Source organism: Heterocephalus glaber, unplaced genomic scaffold (genome assembly GCF_053883595.1).
Source record: "Heterocephalus glaber isolate CG9 unplaced genomic scaffold, H.glaber_assembly_v1.0 deba00001497, whole genome shotgun sequence".
NCBI lineage: Eukaryota > Metazoa > Chordata > Mammalia > Rodentia > Bathyergidae > Heterocephalus > Heterocephalus glaber.
Window position 1 is genome coordinate 36,417,484 of NW_028258320.1, and position 20,165 is coordinate 36,437,648.

The following is a 20,165-nucleotide window of genomic DNA, read 5'->3' on the forward strand; positions in this document are numbered from 1 at the left end:
TCTAAATACCTCACCCCTTCTCAAAATTAGTCACCCAATAGCCTGTCATAACTAATACCATTTACCAGCCACCACCAGGTCTCCAGATCAGATGAAGCTGCCAATTGCATGCAGTTGGTGATTTGAAGCTCTTATAGCAAGTCATTCCAATGGCCTCATGCCACCCTCAGGAGCTTCAAACCTCAATATTCTAAAATCCTGCAGACAAGAAGTTATCAATGCATGCAATCCCTCCCTAAGCAATACAGTATAACAACACTGTATACAGCATTTACATTGTAGTAGGTATTAGAAGCTACAGATGCTTTAGACTATACAGGAGGATATGGGTAGGTTGTATACAAAGGCCTTGAGCATCCTCAGATTTTGGTATCTGTAGGGGATCCCGAAACCAGTTTCCCATGGATATTGAGAGACAGTTGTATGTTCAATGATCAGTCCAGCATTGTTTATATTAAGGATAGTAACATCCACTAACTATAATACTGTTACAGCACTTCAAATGAAAGCATTTGGGGGCCAGGGTAGGGGCAGTGTATGGCTCATGGTAGAGTGCTTGCCTAGCATCCATGAGGCTCTGGAGTTCAGTCCTCAGCACCCCTCCTCCAAAGTGTAAGGTGGAAAACTTTACCTAGTATGATCAAATACTATATAGATTAAAACTTTTTTCAAAATAAAACACTATTTGCTAAGGCTAGATGTCCAAGTAAAGAGAAAAAATGGGAAATAACAATGCAAGGATACAGCAGGCAAAATAAGACAACCCATGTCCATATTCTAACTCTATAAACTGAATTCATGACCTTTCAAACAAACAGGAGTTTGCATATATGATAAATTAAGTATTTTGATATAGGAGAGCATCCCACTATCCAGGTGGGTCCAATCTAATCACAAGGGTCCTTAAAAATCAAAAAGCCTTTCCTTGATTTGACTACAGAAGGATGGTCAGAAAAAAAGGTGAAAAAGGGAGATAAAGCTTTTACAAAAGGAAGGGAGGCCGAGAGATGGAGGGAAAAGGAATGAATAAAAAGAATTAAGATATGTACATGTATCAACTTCCCCACAATGAATGTTAGCATTATATACTGTGAAGATATACTAATAAAAAACATGTACAATTTTTTAAAAAGAAAGAACTGTATGGAATAAAAACAGTTGCATTAAAAAAAAGATAAAAAAGAGGCCAAGAGACAAAGAATGTGGGCAGCCTCTAGAAACTGGAAAAAGTAAACAGATTTTTTTCCTAAAGTCTGTTGCACATCGACTTTAATCCAGTGTTACTCATCTCAAGCTTCTGACCTACAGAAGCATAAGATTATAAACTTGTGTTGTTTTATACTGTTCGCTTTTCAGTTATTTTAGCCAAATCAAGTGGTAATTAGCTATAGCAGCAAGAGAAACTAATACAGAGGAAAAAGAGGGATAAGTTCTTTATAATTTTAAATCTTTCTAGCTAGTCTGAATCTTTACTATATATCAGTGATGGCAAACCTCTTAGAGCTTTCAATGACACACACAAGAGCTGCAGCACATGCCATAGCTTCACCACCACTGCTATATTTATAGCTCTTATTTTAACTATTATTTAGTCAAGAGAAGGAAGAAAGCTCTTTGCCCTTCCATGTCACAGCTCCCCAACTCCAAGAGCCTTCTTTCACATAACACTTGGCTCCCTCTGCCTGAAGAACCTGGAGCTCTCTCTTCCACACCAGACAGAAACCTACTTACCAATTAAGGCTCAACTTAAGCATCCTCTCTCTTAGATAAAGACTTCCCCCTTGGCGCTCTTCCCTGTGTTGAATATAAGGGGCTTCCCATGATCTGATCCACCTGGTTGGATGTTGAATGCCTTGAAAACAGTGACTGAGGCTCATTTCTCTGTGTAAATGCAACACCTCATAATAGGTATGACATATGGTTAAAGATTAGTAAGTGTTTACTCAACTAAGTTAACTACTGGACAGCATTAAACCCAAACCAATCTAGTGATCTCAGTTTTAAATTAACAAGGAGTATCCTAATGGAGGAAGACTGGCTTTCTTTGTTTACATTTTATAACTGATCAGGGTTGGGAGGTGTAATAGCACAGTTATTATGACTGAGGTTTAAAACAATCTGAAAATTCAACTGTACTCTAGTGAGGACTCAGTAGCAAAGGAAACAGAAGAGCAGGAAAAAGATTTGACTAAAATATTCACTATTAAAGGCTATATCCAGTATGGCTATAGCCAGCAGCTTTTATTTTTAATCTCCTGTTGATTGTTTAGCAAAGATCAACAGAGCCCCACCTCCTGTAATACTAGTTATCTGCATGACTTAGAGGCCAAGGTAATGCAGGAACTGCACCCTTGTGTTGAAGTGAGACATCACATATAACTAATATAACTCATGCAACCACAGACAAGTGGAAGACACCCTGAATCTTTCAGTTATGTTAGCCATTGCATATCATTAATTTTTGTTGATGGTCAGGTGGTGATACCTGATTTACTGAGTGATAACATGCATGTAGCAACTCATTCTTTTTTAATGTACAGTTCTTTGAATTTTTACAAACACGTAATCCCTTCTACAACTGATATAGAATACTTCATTCATTCCCAAAAGTTCTCTACATCCTTGTAGTCAATCTTCTTGTATGTTTTTAACTTTTAGTTTTGAAATAATGCTAAACTCACAGAGAACTTATAAAAACAGAGTTCATATGTATGCTTCAACCAGCTTCCTCCCTATCCTACATATTATCAAAAGCAGGAACTTGACATTGTACCTTACTATTAACTAATCTACAGGCTTGTTCAGATTTTACCAGTTTTTACATTTTTATGCAGTTCTATAAAATGTTATCATGTGTAGATTTATTAAACCACTCCTGTGATCCGCATCTAGAGTGTTCCATCAAAGCACATCATACACTGAAAGCATGCTTTGGGTATTACAAACATCTTCTGCTGGAAGAACTTTGGTAAACTTTGCCCTTTTCCCCTGACCAAATTAAAAGGCAATTATCTACTTTCTGGTTGCTATGTGCAAACCACATTTGACAGATAAGCTGATTTATCAGGTTCTATTTATTTCTTCTTTATTATATGTCAGGTCCAATGTAGGCAGGGTGGATAAAATAGTGAGCAAGAAAACAGTGGCTCTTGCCTTTAAAAAAACTCAGAATGGGAGAAAGATTTATACACATATAATTACTAACTGTCACAAGTACTAATCATGAATGAAAATATACAATGAAAGATAAAGCACAATCAGATTAAGACTGGGAGGACATGTGAGTGAGCCCCATCCTCTGACTGATTATCTTATCTTGGGCCCTCCACAGTACAGGGCAGCCAAACATCTGAACCACTGAGTATTAAGAACGTAACCAAAATGTTCTCAAAGCAGAACTTCACCAAAGATTACTCATCTCCTTAGGTCAAAGCTTGACATAAAAGATATGCGGAACTGACAATTACTCTTGTGATTTACCTTAAGGACAGACCTAGGCCCCAAAAAGTTCTTTCCAACCAAATGCCACAATTATGCAAACGCCACCATTAGAGATCCTTGAGTTAGTTACAGAAGTCTCCTCTGCTTTAGACAGGTCACAAGGAAATCCTATCAGAAAAGAGGAACACAGGAACCTTTCACGGGCTTTTAGCTAATTTCTGCCATGACCATCTCCTTCTTGTTTGAGAGACTAGGCCCACACTTACAACATCTTTCGAGGTAGAACTGCTTCCTCTCCCATTTTGGCCTGCACATGTTCTGTTATAAACCTCTAATGCTATTTTGTCTCCATGTCTCTCCCCTATTCCATTCCAATGGGCCCAAAAGCCTGATTCACCTCTGCATCTCCTGGCATTGGCATCTCAAGCTCTGATGCATGACAGGTGAGTCAATAAATTTTTGTGAATGTACAAGGTTTGACTCTCAAATTATACTGTTCCCAATAGGGCTTTGAGGGAGTGCACTGTGAGACAGATGGGTCTAACCAGGAAAGACATTGATCAGAGGCATGGGTTAGGTGGCCCAGTTTAAGAAGCATATCACAAAGTAGCTAAGTGTAACAGGAGGATGTCTGGATACCTGAGAGAGGATGGGTGCAGGACAGAAAGAGATGAGAGGAAATAGCAAACAAGACATGCCCACAGATGATAAAGTCAGACCAAGACTGGCTTGGCAAAAGCAGATATACTTTTATTACTTAGGGGCAAAGTAGATATTCTCTGCTGGGGAAGGGGAGAGCAAGGGCAAGCTCTGCCTCTATGACTTCATTCCTAAGAGCATCTGCCAAGAGCTGAGCTAAAGGAGACTAGGAGCACAAGAAGCAGCAAGCATTTGCAACAGCTGCTATGGGAACGGCTAGGAAATCAATAAGAAATGAGAGCAAGGAGGGGAAAAACTTGTAGAAAACAGCCAGTCTCTTTTCAGAGAGATCCAAGTCTTTCCTACACTCCCATATGTGCAGCTTCCAAAATCCTCTGGGAGCCCTCTGAACACAAGGCAATGACCTGGGCTTGCTGGGTGTGAGGCTGGCTCTTGTCCAGCAGTGCCTCCTCAGCCATCTCTGGGGAAGCTTGTGGGTCACGTAGGAACTGCTGAGAAAAGCAGATATTGCTCTGGGTGCTATATTATGTAGTTGCACTTTTGCACATAGACACCATTTATATTTAGTGACTCATAAAATCCAAGGACTCCCAAATAGAAATGCAAACTGTTTTGCAATCTAGATTTTGAACTATCAAAACCTTATTCCAGCCTATGTTTGCCACACTGCTGGCTGTTGCAATCAATCACATGGCCTCTCAAGAAAGACCCCTTCTTAACAACAGGCAACAGGTACTCTGATCTTTGCAGCGCAAAGCAGCCCAGGTGATATGGGTACACTTGAGAAAGAGAGGGAGGGCACTATACCCAGCCACACTTCCCCTAACTGGAACTTCCAGCAAACCTCCAGAACAGCTGGTCCAGGGAGCTCCCCAGGAGTGATATGAAATACACCCAAACCAGAATAGGGTATTTACTAGCTTCTGTTTTATGACCACAAGTCGTACCAAATGCTACCACTGCAATTCTGTTTGCTAAGAACACTAAGTTCCTCCAATGCAGGGTGTTAAGAACCACAGGCTCTTAGTCATGCATGCTCTAGATTGACTGTTTCCTCTCTCTGTCATAACTCAGGTTTCAATTGAGAAAGACTCTGCTTCTTGGTTACACAGTGCACACAAGATAAAATAAACACTGACAACCACAGATGGTTGTCAGGCCTCTGAAAAAGTCACCAAAGTGAATAAAATTTCACTCTTAGCTCCAATCTACAAAGATCACTGATACTGGTGCAGTCCTCTGACCACCCAAAGACTCAGTCTAGTGTAGCTTCCAAACAAGTATCCCTCTCCCAGACAAATCCTCCAGTCTCCAAAATTACTCTCTCTCCAACCCCATTCCAAACCAAAACTGTCCTTCACAGCCAGTTCAGGTAGGAACAGATCTATAAGGTATAACTGACACACTGGCTTCTTCTACCTAGAAGCAAATATAATAGCTCAAAGTCATAGATATAGAGGATGTTAAAATATCTCCCAAATCATCAGTCACCCAAAAGGTATTACAAAAATTGATTTAAAGATGATGATAACTCTAAAATTATATTAAACACACATTCATCAATTAATAAAATCACTATTAAACTTTGTATTAAGCTTAAAATCAAGCCACTTAAGCCCAGTTTTATTATATCTGTGTACTTTTTAAGTATAAGGTACTTTACTACACATATTCCTAAGTGCTATTTCACACAGAAACTGAAACTGAGTTTTGTTCTGTTTGTTGCAGTAATGGGATTGAACCCAGAGTCTTCACACTAAGCTACATCCCCAGCACTGACCCTCCTTTTTTTTTTTTTTTTTTTTTTAATACAAGGTCTCACTAAGTCCTTAAATCATCTAGCCTGGGCTCAAACTTGCAGTCCTCCTATCTCAGCCTCCCAGAGTGCTGGGATTGTATATGTGTACTGCTTCAATGACAAAATGCTGCCAGGGAACTGCAAAGTTTGTTTACAAAGTGATCCTAGAGGAAATGTCATGCCACACATATTTTTCAAACCCATGACTAATAACTACATATCAAGACTGAGTCTCAAATCTCATTTCAACTTTTCTCCTACCCAAGGAAAGGAAATAAGCACATTGTTAACTTCAAAAAACACAAACAAGTTATCAAAAAGCTCCCTATGGGCACCAAACAAAAGATATTTTATACAATTTATCTACAAATGCTAAAAATGCAATTCACTGCAGTTATGCTTCTGCCTACGTGCCGCTGTGTTTTGTCATAGGTATTTCTAAATGATGCAGTCTAAGCAAAATATTGTTTTCCTAACAAAGAGAAGAAAAGCTAACATTTTGGTTACTGTCCACTGCTATGCCTGCCCCTAGTTCATGTGTTAGAAACAATCCCCAAATTCATATGTTCATAGTGCTTATACATTGAAGCCTTTGGGAGGATTAGATGAGGGCATTGGGGCGGGACTCACATGACTGCTTTGGTGGCTTAAAGCAGAGGAAGGAAAACCCAAGCTATCATACTAGTTCTGTTTCGCCATATAATGCCCTCCACCATGTATGAGACAGCAAGGAGACGCTCACTCACTAAGTGACAGCACCATATTAATGGACTTTCCAGACTCTAGAACTGTAAGCCAAACTTTTTTTGTTATGACTTATCTGGATGGTTGAGTGCTAAGTGGCAGCAAAATTCTGCCACTCTGATATCTGGAATGTAGACACTAGAAAATAACAACTAGGGGAAGAAAACAGGAGTAGATTGCCTGGAATTGGGAAGGAATTGACAGGAAAATTAAAATCTACAGGCAGAGTAAGTCTGAGAAACAGTCCACAACACAAGGAAACAAAATAGCCTGTACTTTCTCCCAGGTTCCCAGCTCACAGCTCAGTGGGAGGGAAGACTGGCTCTGCAGAAGCAAGGTGAACACTGAGGGCTCCAGGGACACAGACCCCAGGAGGAGCCCTTAGTCACTGTGATCTGTGGGGACAGTGTGGGGATTTACTCCAAGGGCACTCCCCCTACACACCAGGCAACAGCCAGATAGGTATCCCGGTGCAGACACCTGCCATCTTGCTGGAGATTGCTTGGTCAGGCATCATTCTGGGAAGAGGCTGATTGTTCGAATTTGGGACCCAGAACAACTGGGGGACAGCTTCATTTCAGGGTACCCAGTGTTACCCTCCCCCGGTGAGGGACTGAGTGACAGCCAGCCACAGGAGACAGCCATGGACAAGGAACAGGTTGGAAAGAGGGGCCTGAGCTCAGATCAGGACACAAACCCTGTTCCCCATGGCAGAAGGCCAGGCACAGCTTGAGTTGCACTGGGTCTGCCAGTGAGTACAGTACTTCAGCCCTTACCCTTCAGCCTACATCCTGCATGGATTTGTGGACTGACTGCCTTATCTACCAGCATGAGTAGGGACTTGACTCGGTTTGAACATTGCCACGGCCTGCCATAAAAGAGGGGCCTCTGGAATGCAAGGGGAGGGCACCTCACAAACCTGCAGGCCGTAAGGCTAGGTAGAGAAAACCATTAATTACTGGACTCAAAACTGCAGCCAGGAAGAAAATCACTCGTTCAAAAGCACAGAGAATTTTTCTTTTCTCTTTTTGGATTCTTTTTACTTTTTTCTTTCTTCTTCACTGGCTTATTGAAGTCTGGGGAATTTTCCTTTGTCCTTCTTCCTTGTTTGATTTTTTATTCTTTCTTTTTGCTCTTTCTTCTTTGTTTTTTCCTTTTTTCTTCTTTCTTATTTTCATTCTCCATAACATTTCTTTTTCTTCTTCTTTTTGCCCTTTTTCTCTTTTATCTCCTATTTCTTGTTTTTTTCTGTTACTTTTATCTAATTCTATAAATATCCTTCTGCCCCTTAATGAGATCCTTTGTCTTACTTCTTACTCCTTCTTCTCATCTACCACTGTTTAATTATTCAAATTTTTCCTCTTGCATTCTCCCATTCCCATCATTCTGTATCTTTAATAGTATAATCATAAGCTATATTAGTCTTTAGATAGCTAACTGTATGTTATTACTGTTGAATTTCCTTCTATCATTAGTGGAGGTATAGTTGTTGCATTTAGTTCATACTTGCTGTATGTCAATGTCTTGGTTGTCTTAGTGTTTATACTATAATTATGGATTTCTTTTCAATGGTTAAGTTTGGTACACTATTGAATCTTGTGTCTTAGGCAATATTATTGTTGCTACTTTGCTTGATATTGCCAGGGTCCCATAACTGTTGTTATTGATGGGTTTTCCCTGTGTGCCAACATCCCAATGAACTTTGTAACATTAATATTATTGCAATCCATTCCCAGAGAATTGAGTACTGGGCCAACTGCACTACAATCCCCCCCAAATTAATAGGGGTAGTCAGATCTTGGGACTATAGTTAGCAGCCATGTCAGAGTACATCACTGAAAAACAGATTAACTAAAGAGATCTTCCCATAACAACACTGAAGTTCTTCCACTGAAGCACCCACAAACCTAGCCACAAAACAAAATGAACAAATAAACCAAAAACAATATAAATATGAGAAAAAAAGGCAACAAACTGCCTTGTAAATCTCCCAAATCCCCCAAAGCTGATCATGAGGGCATTAAGAAAGAAGAAAGCAAAACCCAGACATCGAAATTATTTGAAAGGATAACAGGAGATTAAAAAACCAGATCAATGAAGTGATCAGTGGCATCACAGAAGATACATAATTTTCAAGTGCTCAGTAGTATCACAGAAGATATAACTAAAAAGAAAATGGAAGCATTAAACAAAACAATCAGGGAGCTTACAGAAGACCCTAATAATACGTCAGCTGACCTAAACCAATAATACAAAACACCAATACCGGTTTAGCCAAAAATTAAGAGTTCAAGAAAAGGTTCCAAACTGAAATCGAGGAGATTAAAAATTATTTTGAAACTATGGGCAGCAGAAGCCACACTACAAAAAAACAAAAACAAAACAAAAATCAAATAATAACACATGCTGGCAAGGATGTCAAAAAAAAAAAAAAGAAATCACAACCTTCAATGGCACACGTTTACAGTAAAAGCAGAGACTTGGGAGGCTCATGGGGCCAGTTCCTGCAGTGCTCAATGAATTGACTAGTCCAGGCCTGCAAAACCAGAGCAGTGGGACTGTGATTCTTTCCCCCACATCCAAGCAGTGTGCACCAGTGAATGATGGCACCCTGGACCAGAAGACTGGCCAGAGTCCCTGGAGAGCACATCCATCTCTGGCAAGCTTCTCCAATTCTACACCTTTTCCAAGCACCTAAACGCTCAGCTATTTGGAAAGAAAAGCACTACTGTTGTCTAAACTGACAGTCAAAAAAATCCAAGATTATGAGATATAGGGAACTGTATCTATATAAGAACTATCCTTAGGACTTGCTATTCGAAGGAAGAAAAGCCACAGAGGGACACCCTGCCAGGGTCCCGAGTCGCACGGAGCACGCCAAGTCAACCCTCTGCGGGCAGGCGGGTCTGCCCAAACCCTGCTGAGGACCCGGGTCACATGGAACACGCCGAGTCAGCCTGCGGCCCAGCAGCAATCCACTGGACCCTCCCCCCACTCCTCTGTACATGCACCTGGTTCCACACTACGAAGACGCAGAGGACACTAGACGACCAGGCCATGGTACTGAGTCCCACTGCTCCTGGCCAGAGGTAGGGGCTTCTCAGCTGCCCTCCCACTGCTCCTGGTCCAGAGGAGGGGGCTTACCGCCCACCATCACTCCTGCTGCTCCCAGCCCAGAGGAAAGGGCTTTTGGGCCACCTTCTGTCTCGCTGCTCCTGGCCCAGAGGAAGGGGCTTCCGGGCCACCATCCCTCCCACCACTCCCAGCCCAGAGGGAGGGGCTTCTGAGCTGCCATCCCACTGCTCATGGACCAGAGGAAGGGGCTCCTGGACTTCATCTTTCCCGCTGCTCCCAACCCACAGGAAAGGGTTTTTGGGCCACCATACCTACCGCTGCTCCCGGCCACTGTCCCACCTCTCCCAACTCAGAGGAGGTAATCTGTGCAGGCGCCAACAGCCCCCAAACCAGTCAAAATGAGAAAAGACATAAATGAGTCTCAAGACCAGACTTCCAGATCACCTACAGCAACCCCAAAGGGAAATGAGATGGAACACTCTGATAATCAACCACCTGGACCCACTGAACTGGCAACAAAAGGGGATGTGGAAAAAATGAAATCAGAAATAATTTCTCAGATAATAGGGGAAATTGTGCTCCTAGTGCAAGACATGATTAATAAATCTAGAAAGGAGCTCAGGAACATGATGGAATCCCAGCAGAGGAAACAAATGGAATCCATAAAACAGATGCAAATAGACTTCCAGGACACGAAAAACTCCATTGAAAGTCTACACAGCAGAATGAGCCAATGGGAGGACACAATTTCAGATATAGAAGATAAGATTGCAATTAGTGACCAGGGAAAGAAAAACTGCTTCAAAATTATAAGGGAATATGAGAAATCAATCCAGCAGCTGCTAGATGATGCAAAGAAGAATAACACAAGACTGATTGGAATCGATGAAGAAACAGGAGAGAGGGCAGATGACATAAAATATCTCTTCACAGAAATAATGGCAGAAAATTTCTCAAGCAGGGGAAAAGAGCTTGACATACAGATAAGTGAGGCATATACGACTCCAAAGAGCCTTGATTAAAAAAAAAAATCTACACATAGGCATATAATTGTTAAGATTCCAGAAATTCAACAGTAGAACAAAGTTCTACAAGCAGTTAGAGAAAAGAAACAAATCACATACAAAGGAAAGCCCATCAGAATCACAGAAGACTTCTCAACACAAACCATCAAGGCAAGAACAGCTTGGAGTGACATATTCCAAGCCCTAAAAGAAAACAGCCTCCAATGCACATTGATGTACCCTGCAAAACTATCTTTCAAAATGGATGGAGAAATAAGATACTTTCATGACAAAGAGCACCTTAGGAACTTCGTGAATACCAAACCAGCACTCCAAACAATTTTACACAATATCCTAGGAACAGACATTGAGGATCACAACCCCAGGAAGCAAAGCAGAATGAACCCATCTGGCATGACAAGAAATTAAATGTAAAGGGGGAGCACCTAACAAAAAGAAAAAGTCATGGAAATGACAAGTCAATATGTTTCAGTTATAACCATCAAAATTAATGGTCTCAATTCACCAATCAAAAGAAATAGACTGGCAGAATGGGTCAAGAAGCAAAATCCAACAATATGCTGCATAGAAGAAACACACTTAATTCAAAAGGAAACTCACAGACTGAAAGTTAAAGGGTAGAAAACAATACTCCATGTGGCAGGAACCTGAAAAAAAAACAGGAGTAGCTATCCTCTTTGCAGATCAAGTAGATTTCAAACCAACACTGATTAAGAGAGACGAAGAAGGACACTACATCCTTGTAAAGGGAACAATCCAAGAGGAAGAGATGACAATCATAAATATCTATGCACCAAACACTAGTGTGCCCAACTATATAAAACAAATACTAACGGACATGAAAAGTCATATATGCACTAATACAATTGTAGTGGGGGACCTCAACACCCCACTGTCACACATAGATAGATCAACTAGACTAAAAATAAGTAATGAAATACTAGAACTCAATTGAACTCTGGAACAAATGAACTTAACAGATGTTTACAGAGTCTTCCATCCCACAAAATCAGAATACACATTCTTCTCAGCTGCACATGGCTCATTCTCCAAAATAGAACACATACTCACACATAGAACATGTTTAAGTAAGTGCAAAGGAATTGAAGTTATCCCATGCATATTATCAGACCATAGTGCGATGAAATTGGAGATCCATAGCAAAAGAAACTCAAAAAATTTCATAAACACGTGGAAATTGAACACCACACTTCTGAATAACCAATGGGTCACAGAGGAAATTAAAGAAGAAATCAGACAGTTCCTTCAATTAAACAACAATGACAATACAACATATCGGAATCTGAGGGACACAATGAAAGCAGTCTTACAAGGGAAATTCATAGCAGTGAATTCGCATATTAGGAAAACAGAGTGAGATCAATTAAACAACCTGATGCTGAACCTCAAGCTTCTAGAAAAAGAAGAGCAGGACAACCCCAGAGCTCATACAAGGCAGGAAATTATAAAGATCAGAGGAGAAATCAATGCAATGGAGACTAACAGAATGACAGAAAAAATCAATGAAGCCAAGAGTTGGTTCTTTGAAAGAATCAACAAAATTGACAAACCCTTAGCCAACCTTGTCAGAAAAAAGAAAGAAAAGGCCCAAATCCATGCAATTAGGAATGAAAAGGGTGAAATTACAACAGACCCAGCAAAAATACAGAGGATCATCAATACCTACTTCCAGAACCTATATGCCAATAAGATGGACAACACAGAAGAAATGGACAGATTCCTAGATACATATGAATTACCAAAGTTGAACGAAGAAGACATAAAAATTCTGAACCACCCAATATCAAACAATGAAATTGAAAATGTAATTAAAAACTTAAAAACTAAGAAAATCCCAGGCCCTGATGGCTTCACTGCTGAATTCTACAAGACATTTAGAGAGGAACTATTGCCACTACTGTTTAAACTCTTCAATGAAATTGAAAGGGAAGCAATACTCCCAAATTCATTCCTGCAAGCAAGCATTACCTTGATCCCCAAAGCAGAGAAACACCCAACCGAAAAGGAGAACTATAGGACAATCTCACTAATGAACATAGATGAAAAATCCTTCATAAGATACTGGCAAATAGAATGCAGAAGATCATCAAGAAGATCATACACCCTGATCAAGTGGGATTCATCCCAGGGATTCAAGGAAGGTTCAACATACACACATCAATCAATGTAAGACACTATATCAATAGAGCCAAGGACAAAAACCATATGATTATCTCCATAGATGGAGAAAAAAGCATTTGACAAAATCCAACATGCATTTATGATAAAAACCCTACAAAAAATTGGAATAGATGGTCTCTACCTCAAACTGATAGAAGCCATCTATGAAAAACCAACAACCAATATCATACTAAATGGTCAAAAATTGAAATCTTTCACATTAAAATCAGAAACAAGACAAGGATGTCCACTATCACCACTCTTGTTCAATATAGTTCTGGAAACAGTAGCCACAGCAATTAGACAAGAGAAAGAAATAAAAGGAATAAAGATAGGAAATGAAGAAGTCAAATTGTCATTATCTGCAGATGACATGATACTCTATATGGAAGACCCCAAGAACTCCACCAAAAGTCTTCTGGACTTAATAACCAAATTCAGTCAAGTAGCTGGTTACAAGGTCAACACACAAAAATCAATGGCTTTCCTCTACACGAATGACAGACTCACTGAGAGAGAAATAGGGCAAATAATTCCTTTCACAATAGCATCCAAAAAACTGAAATACCTAGGAATCTACCTAACGAAAGAAATCAAAGACCTCTTCTCTGAAAACTATGGGACTCTGAAAAGACAGATTGAAGATGATATCAGAAAATGGACAGACATCCCCTGCTCCTGGGTAGGAAAGATTAATATACTGAAAATGGCCATACTTCCAAAACTGCTATATAGATTTAATGCAATTCCAATTGAGATCCCAACAGCATACTTCATGGACCTTGAGAAAAAAATCCAAAAATTCATTTGGAACAAGAAGAGACCCAGAATAGCAAAAGCAATTTTAGGTAACAGAGACATGGCAGGAGGTATCACAATCCTCAACCTGCAACTATACTACAAAGCTACTGTGATAAAAACAGCATGGTACTGGTAAAGAAACAGGCTTGAGGACCAGTGGAACAGATTAGAAGATACAGAAACAACACCAGCCACACTCAGCCATCTCATCTTTCATAAAGGAGCCAAACACCCTCACTGGAGAGAAGATAGCCTCTTTAATAAATGGTACTGGAAAAATTACGCTTCAACTTGCCAAAGATTAAAACTAAACCTGTATCTCTCACCATGCATTAAATTAAAATCAAAATGGATTAATGATCTAAATATTAAAATAGAAACTCTGAACCAGTTGGAACAGAGGTTAGGTAGAACCCTTGAAGACATCGGTGTAGGAAAAGATTGTATGAACAAAACCTCAGTTACCTGTGAACTAGCACAAACAATCAACAAGTAGGATCTCTCCTTATTAAAAGGCTTCAGCACAGCAAGAGAAACCACCGGCAGTGTGAAGAGACAACCCACAATGTGGGAAAAAAATCTTCACCTGCTCTTCCTCAGACAAAAGTCTACTATCTCGAATCTATAAAAAACTTGAAAAGATCAGACCTCCCAAATTTAAAGACGCAATCCAAAAATGGGCATCTGAAATGAACAGACATTTCTCAGACAAAGAAGTAGAAATAGCAAATAAATACATGAAAAAATGTTCAACAACACTGGTCATTCGAGAGATGCAAATGAAAACAACACTGAGATTCCATTTCACTCCAGAAAGAACAGCTGTTATAATAAAATCAACCAATAACAAACGCTGGCAGGGCTATGGGGAAAGAGGAACCCTGCTCCACTGCTGGTGGGAGTGTAGACTGGTGCAACCACTGTGGAAATCAGTGTGGAGATACCTCAAAGAACTAGGACTGGAAGTCCCATTTGACCCTGCTATTCCATTGCTAGGGATCTTCCCCAAAGAATTAAAAGAATCATACCACAGTGATATATGTGCACCCATGTTCTTAGCAGCACAGTTTGTGATAGCTAAAACTCTGAAACAGCCTCAATGTCCATCAACTGGAGAGTGAATAAAGAAAATGTGGTTTTTTAAATAAAATGGAGTACTACTCAGCCATAAAAAATGAGAAATTAGAGACATTTATAGCTAAGTGGATGCACATTGAGGTGATACTCTTATGTGAAATAAATAGGACATACATGTATAAATACCGAATAGTTTCTCTGGTGTGAAACTGAAAGTGTAAATAAGGACTAAAATGTATAATAGGTAATGTGAAATGGGAAGAAAAGGGGCAAAGGGGAAGGAAGTGAGAGGGCTAGGGGAAAGGATAGAAGGGAATGGGATTAATATGAGAAAGTGGAAAAGTAGGAACAAAATCTTTTTACATAGGGAGGAATGGAGGGCTTGAAGGGAGGGCTGGGGAAGGGTGAAAAATAAGAACCAAGAGAGATTATGTAAAGCTGCAAATTTCCAATGATGAATGTCATTATATTGTATATCTAATATGTACCGATGATAAGAATCAATAATCGATAGTGCAAAATAGGAAGAAAAGGTCCAAAGGGGTAGGGGTAGTGGGAGGGGCAGGGGAAAGGAAAGAAGGGAAAGGAAAAATGATGAGAAATGGAAAAAATGGAAATAAAGTCTTTGTAAATAGGGAGGGGTGGAGGGGGTGAATGGAGGGCTACCAATGGGGAAAAAATAAGAACCAAGATGCATTATGTAAAGGTACAATTCCCAATGAGAAATGTAATTGTGTTGTATACCTATAATGTACCAATAAAAGAATTTAATAAAAAAAAAAAGAAAAGAAAAGCCACAGAACTTTCTGTTGTTTATATTTTAGACAAACAGCTTAGTGTTTCCTAGGAATGTCTGCAGTGCCTGCCTTCCTAAGATTATGCTAGTATTACAAATACTACTCCTGTAACCTACAAAGCATAAAGACTGTAAAAACATGCCTACTGTATGTACCAATTTCGTCATGAAATACACACACACAGATACACCTGTCAGAAGTGTGCAGCCTCTAAAAAGATATGGTCGCCTATATGGTTATTCTGCTACAGAAAGAATTTTTAAAATCTATTAAATCAGCAGTCTCACTTGACATCCATCCCGACATATTTGTTGTCATATCCCAAAGCCCAAGGCAACTTAACATTCTATAAACAAAACTTACGCTGCACTCTGTGCCTACTAAGGGGATGTGAAATGTGAAGACATGGTGCATACAGAGATGATGCTTCCAATTCACAACAGCAAACATTTATTTTCTGCACTCAATGTGAAGTAGAAAGGCATCCAAAGGCAGAGACTCTACTGAATCTCTGTCCAGGGTTATGGGTAGAAAGAAAAATGACACTTTTGACAGAAAATAGACTGAGAGGCATAGTAAACTGCTGCTGAATAAGTACTCTGTTCTAATAAGTTATTCTAACAGTAGTAATTCCAGTTTCCAAGAGAGTAATATTCAATAGATTAATCAGAAAAAGAACCTAGACAAAAGTATAGGGACAGAAAATGTGATATGAGTCTAAATGTGGCTTAGTAAGCTTTCAAAGAGCTCACTATTTCATTATTTTCTTATCCTTAAGTGAAATAAAGGAATTTATCATTTAAAGTACAAAGAGTTTAAGAAAACTGATAAAGGGTGTATGCAGAAAACTGTTTTCCTTTTTTTTTTTAAATCATCTGCCTACTTCCCAATTCAGGAAATACGGTGGACTGGATATTTCTGTGCCTTTCAATTATAATTAGATTCTGGAGAATGGGGAGGGGATAAAGAGAGAAAGAGAGAGACAGAGACAGAAAGACAGAGACAGAGAGACAGACAGAGAGAAAGAAAGACATACACAGACAAACACAAGCAGACAGGAAGACAAACACACACATACACACAGAGACAGAAACAAAAGACAGAGACAGAGACAGGGACAGAGAGGTTTTTTGAGAGGAGTCTCATTATATATAGTCCAGGCTTCGTTGAACTCAGTATTCTTCTGCCTCAGCTTCTTGAGTACTGGGATTATACCATGCCCAGTTTGGATAATTTATTTTCTTTTTTTAAATACAAGTAAAAACTTTACCTACACCAGGATTAAATTACTTAACAGAAACACAATGGTGGTGAGAGGCTGGTACACACAGTACTTCATTCATATCAAGATCCTTAGAAAGGTCAAGGATTTACCTCAGTGGCACTGTGCCTGCCTCACAAGCACAAGGCCCTGAGTTCGATCCCTGGTTACCCCCCCAACATAAAGATCCTTAGAAGACTACTATTATACGATAGCCTATTTAATAAATGGTGTTGGAAAAACTGGATTTCAACCTGCCAGAGATTAAAACTAGACCCATATCTATCACCATGCACTAAATTAAGATCTAAGTGGATTAAAGATCTAAATATTAAGACAGGAACACTAAACTTGCTGGAAGATAAGTTAGGTACAACTCTTGAAGATATTGGCATAGGAAAAGACTTTATGAACAAAACCTGAGTAGCACGGGAACAAGCATAAAGGATCAACAACTGGGAATCTCATCTTATTAAAAAGCTTCTGCACTGCAAGAGAAACTACCAACAGAGCTAACAGACAACCTACAACATGGGAAAAAAATTTTAGCAGCTGTAACTCAGAAAAAGTTATCTCAAATCTATGAAGAACTGAAAAAAATCAGACCGCCCCAAATTCAAAGACCCAATTCAAAAATGGGCATCTGAAATGAACAGATATTTCTCAGACAAAAAAGTAAAAGCAGCAAATAAAAATATTAAAAAATGCTCAACATCACTGGTCATTTGAGAGATGCAGATGAAAACAACACTGAGATTCCACCCCAGAAAGACTGGCTACTATCAAGAAATCAACCAATAACAAATGCTGGCGGGGGTGTGGAGAGAAAGAAACCCTTCTCCATTGTTGGTGGGAGTGTAGACTGGTGCAACCACTATGGAAATCAGTGTGGAGATACCTCAAAGAACTAGGGCTAGATGTCCCATTTGACCCAGCTATTCCCCTGCTGGGTATCTCCCCCCCGGCAAATTAAAAGAATCATACCACAGTGATATATGTGTACCCATGTTTATTGAGGCACAGTTTGTAATAGCTAAAGCTTGGAAACAGCCCAAGTGCCCATCAACTGGAAACTGGATAAAGAAGATGTGGTTTTTTTATAAAATCGAGTACTACTCAGCCATAAAGAACGAGAAACAAGAGTCATTTATATCTACTGAATAGTTTCTCTAGTGTGAGAAACTGAGAGTGTAAATAAGGATTAATAACTAATAATTGATACTTTGAAATAGGAAAAGGTTCAAAGGAGTAGGGGTGGTGGGAGGAGATGGGGAAAGGAAAAATTATGAGAAAAGAAAAAAAAATGGAAAAGTATGTAAATAGGGAAGGGTGGAGGGGTGAAGGGCACACAGGTAATGGGGAAAAAATAAGAACTAAGATACATCATGTACAGGTACAAGCACCCAATGATAAATGTAAACATACTGTATACCAAAAATGTACCAAAAAAAGAATTTAAGCAAAAAAAAAAAAAAAAAAAGAAGAAGAAGAAGACTACTATTGTAGACAGCTAAGTCAGACAGAAATACTGCAGGCAGTCAGATGGAGCTAGGCCCTCTAGAGAGTCAAGACAAAGGTGAAACAGATCCCAACTGTGACCAGAGATACATCTGCTAGAGACCAGGCCTCAAGATAAAGACAAGATGACCAGACCTGTATACTTTCCCACAGGACAAACACTGGGCCTAATGAAGTCTAGATAGACATTAGTCTAGATAGACACCCCAGTGGGTGATCAGGACCTCTGAACCCATCGTTGCTTGGAAGAAGTCTTTGTTCTTTCCACGCACACTTTGTTACATGACTTGTTTCCGAAGTGGACCACTATTACCTAAGTGACTATACTTGTAACCTTCTTGGTTGATCATGGCTGTGACCCACATTGTACCCACGTGGGTTGCTCTATAAAACTCCTCTGTAAAGTGGGGCCTCCAACTACCCATTCAGGATTCCTCCGGCCTCTCAGAAGCTATCCTATCTATAAACATATCCCCACTCTTAACCTCCATTGTTCCTAGAATTCATTCTTGCATTTTTAGAGAATACAAACTCAGTAAATCAGACAGTTAACAGGTTGGGAGATATAATATTTTCATATTTCATCTCTAGGATCATTTCCTATATTCTTACCATGAGATATGGGGTTCGGGATAGGTTCCCAGGTTCTTTTCTGCAACAAAGGAATTGGACATGGCATGCTACAACAAAGTCACAGCAGCAAAGTTTATTAAAGTGATAATATACTTGGAGCGAGCAGGCTCACACAAATGAGGGCATAGGGCAGTGGTGGCGAACCTATGGCACATGTGCTGCAACTGGCTATTTGTTATCACTGAAAGCTCTAAAAGGTTCATCATCCCTGCCATAGGGTATAGGGTTTAAATGTCCCACCTGCTTTAAGATTCCTCCATTCGGGGATCTTCCAGAGCATGACTGACAGCCTGTCAAATACCACTTAGTTCCACTAGCTTTTGTGTTTTTGGTGAAGTGATTTCATCTTAGATTGACCCTCAGAGCAGCACTGGCCTAGAATGATCAACTGAAGGAAAAAGTCTATCAGGTAACTGGAATCTTCTACATTGAAAGCCTTAATCACAAGGCTATCTACGAAAAGCCAACAGGCAACATTGTTCTAAATGGTCAAAAACTAAAAACTTTCACACTAAAATCAGGAACAAGACAAGGATGCTCACTATCACCACTGCTGTTCAATATAGTTCTCGAAAAATTAGCCACAGCAATTAGAAAAGAAAAAGAAATAAAAAAAAATGAAGAGGTCAATGTGCTACAGCTCCCAGCACAGAGGAGGCTTCCGGGTCAACATGTTGCAGCACCCAGTGAAAAGTAGGAGGCTGCTGAGCCAACCAACCTGTGCTCCCAGCACAGAGGAGGCTTCCGGGTAGACGTGCTACAACTCCCAGCACAGAGGAGGCTTCTGGGTCAACATGCTACAGCTCCCAGTGCAGAGTAGGAGCCTTCCAAGTCAACATGCCACAGCTCCCAGTGCAGAGTAGGAGGCTTCGAAGGCAACCTACCCCGACTTTCAACAGAGGAGGCTTCCGGGTCGACATGCTGCAGTTCCCTGCCCAGAGCAGGCTTCCAGGTCAATGTACCAAAACTCCCAGTGCAGAGAAGGAGGCTTGAGGCCAACCTAGCTCTACTCCCAGCACAGAGGAGGGGAGACACGAGGGTGCTAGAAGCATCCCTCCAAACCCCAAGCCCCCCATTACCCATAGAAATGAGAAGATCTGAAAACAAGCATCAGAGCCAGACTTCCAGATCACCTACACAAACCTCAAAGGGAA

The 20,165-nt window shown here is 40.1% G+C and overlaps 1 protein-coding gene across 22 annotated transcripts in view; it reads right to left on the bottom strand.

Moving 5' to 3' along the window:
- The window catches only part of Sgms1 (sphingomyelin synthase 1), a 381,142-nt gene that overhangs the window by 226,081 nt on the left and 134,896 nt on the right, over nt 1-20,165 (bottom strand). The window contains exon 1 of one of the 22 annotated variants that reach the window (XM_087185563.1): nt 1,732-5,579. The exons of the other annotated variants lie outside the window; for them this stretch is intronic. The gene's annotated coding sequence lies outside the window, so the exon portion shown is untranslated. Of the gene's footprint in view, nt 1-1,731; nt 5,580-20,165 lie in introns of those variants that run through there. 22 annotated transcript variants of the gene reach the window in all.